Genomic DNA, 3,141 nt, shown 5'->3' on the forward strand with positions numbered 1-3,141 from the left:
AGTAATTAGCCAGAGACGGGCTTTGTGCAAGGCCACGGTACACTGGCAAAGACTGCAGCCAAGCGTTCAGTCACGAATCTGTGCGAGGTGTTAACAATGCAAGTTTCTGCTGTGATTAATAGCTATAGAGATGATGTCAGTGATCATGAACAATGCGTCATACCGGGGCACACACATGTATTGAAGACTGACTGTAATACTGAATATAATATATAATAATGATGAATATAATATAAAGAATTTTCCACTTTGTCAGCAGGATGTTTATGAACGACGTCACAATTGTTCAGTTTGTTGCTTTGGTATTTCTACTTTAGGGACTCTTTGGCAGAGGTGGAAGAAATATTTAAACCATTTTCTTAAGTAAAAGTAGTGATACCACACGAATACTCAAATATACACTCAAATACTCAATCACAAGAAAAAGTCCTGCATTCAAAACGTCACTTAGGTAAAAGTATTATCAGCACAATATTCTCAAAGTAGTAAAAGTATTTGTTTGTGAGAATGTTGCAGCTGTTCGTTATTATTGATGCATTAACATGTAAAAAGTACTTTAATGTTATAGCTGGTTGAGGTGGAGCTCATTTTAAATGCTTTTAATTTACTTTGGGGTAGTTAAATCTATAACACAGCATCATATTTCATAAACTGATCACATGTTTTGCTTGTAAAATCTTAATTTGAAAACTAGCTAAAGCTGTCACATAAATGTAGCAAAGTACAATATTTGCTTCTGAAGAGTGGTGGAGTAGAAGTATAAAGTTGCATAAAATGAAAAAGTACCCCTTCCTAAAATTCCTAAAAGCACCTTGAGGCAAATTGTGATTTGTGATATATAAATACATTTTTTATATACAAGAGTTTACTTGAAATACCTTAAAAATTGTACTTTAGTACAGTACTTTCCACCACTGCTCTCTGTGATCAAATATTTTCTTTAATGTTCACGTGACAGTGAAAGAAGTTTGGTACATTATGTAGTTATTGCAACTGTGGATGTGCTTCTGGTGTAATTACAGCTGAATCAGAGATTTGTGATTTCGGCAGCTCGCGGTGGTTTCAGGCTCAGCCGACCACTCTCCGTGGCGCCGCCTTGATTCTGCTGGTGTTGAGAAACAGACGTTCAGCTTGGCTGATGTGTGGGAGCGATGAGGTACGAAGTGCAACACGTCTGACCTGGCAGAGATAAACCGGGGGAGTGTGAAGAACAACTGAGCAGAAAGGTGAAAGCATGTCATATTATAAAACATCTTAACAGCTGCCAAACATAAGAGCGGTTTAGCGTGGTTAAAGGCGCAGTACAAGTACAAAACACAACGACTCCAGCTGTTAATGTCATCGTTATAGATCAGGGTACACGGTGACGTCACTACAATGAAGTGCAACAATGCAGACATGTTGTTAGAAACTGTCCCACCAAGAAAAACAACAGCATCACTTGTTTCAGCAAGTGAAGTAACATTTACTCAGGTACTGTGCTGAAGTACAAATTTGAGGTACTTGTACTTTACTTGAGTATTTCCATTTTATGCAACTTTATACTTTCCACTACCTCAGAAGCAAAGATTGGACTTTTTACTCCGCTGCGTTTGTCTGACAGCTTTAGTAACTTTTCAGATTACAGTCTTTCACCCCCCTTCCTGTCCAGTGAAAACCATGTATCTCCAAATGTGGTGAACGTTTTTGATGAACTTAAGGATGAAGTGTTTCCTTTACGGGTTGAGAAAACTCTCCTTCTTCTTAAGCTGAATGAACTATTTAAAACCCCTCTTGGATTAGTTGGAAAATGCATCGTCAGAGAGCTGAAAACAGGGCTGTTCTTCTGTTTCACTGAAGCAGGAGTTGGTCTGTAAACCGTTTGGGTGATAATTTTATTATTCACCTTCTTTTTCTTTTCCAAATAAGTTTACAGGCTAATCTGATGGTTTGTCTGATCGTGTTTCTAAAAACTAAAAACAAACTTCACTGCGTTCCCTGAGCTCAGCAATTAACTTGGTCATTGTCACTGATACGATAATTAGACCCAGGAACCGGACTTATCCTTTAATGTCCGTCCCTGAGAGCTGCGACTCCAGGTGGGCGTTTGTAGACGGAAAGCTGCGGACTCACTGAGCAACACAAAGCAGATCACAGAAAAGAGGAGGAGGACTTAACCGGCTTCCTAAATGACTTCAACGCTTCCTAAAGAGACAGTTTTAAACAATGACCTGATGTTTGCTCTGTCAGTCTTCGTCTCAGCACCACTCAGATCGTTCAGGTATTAATGGACGGCCTCTGCTTACTTTGAGCTGTTTGCTGGTGGATCATCTTACACCTTTCTTTTTTTTTTTCTTTACCTGCAGAAAGCTTCTCCTGACCTGCAGAGGCAACAGATACTGAGTCCAAAACTGGAGTTGGCTTTCAAGGTTCGGTTGCTGTTTCGCTGAATTTCAGCTGCAACACAAATATGTTTTATATTGAACTACATCGTTGAGGCAACGTTACGCTTACAAAAAAAAAATCACATGTGGAGGATGGGGTTTTCATACATTTCACATATGAAATATCACACAAACAGCACTTTCCCATGACAACACTTTCCCTGTGAAATGCTTTGACAATACAGCCACGTGTGTGTTTTGGGACATTTCATTTGGTTTCTTGTAATTTGGTTGAAATAAGTTTAACTAGTTTAACATTTGGACTTTGAGTTGGGTACAACTACGACCAGCTGAAAGACTATAAACAATAATCAAGTATTTCAATTGTATTCAGATATTATCTATACGATTTACTGCGATGTTTGAGGTAGTTGAAATAATTAGTATGAAATGAACATGGCCGTAGAGATTAGCTGGCATTAGCGTAACAGGGTAACAAAATAGATTTATTATACATCAACCCTGTTGCCAGAAACAACGTTGATATTGGACGATTCTGCAGAACCCTGAGTTACTTTCAGTGTGTATAAATATCTGACCGGCGCTGTCTGTGTATGTCATGGACACATACAGGAGGCTATAAAAACTGGAAATGTAATAGTTGAAGTTTAGGTTAAAAGGATATTTTTATTATTATATTCGACCATCTGTCATTTTTCTCTTCTCTGCTCCAACATCTGGAAAACGTTTCTGCTTATTGCTCTGAATACCACTGACA

This window comes from Siniperca chuatsi, linkage group LG16, assembly GCF_020085105.1.
Source record: "Siniperca chuatsi isolate FFG_IHB_CAS linkage group LG16, ASM2008510v1, whole genome shotgun sequence".
Taxonomy (NCBI): domain Eukaryota; kingdom Metazoa; phylum Chordata; class Actinopteri; order Centrarchiformes; family Sinipercidae; genus Siniperca; species Siniperca chuatsi.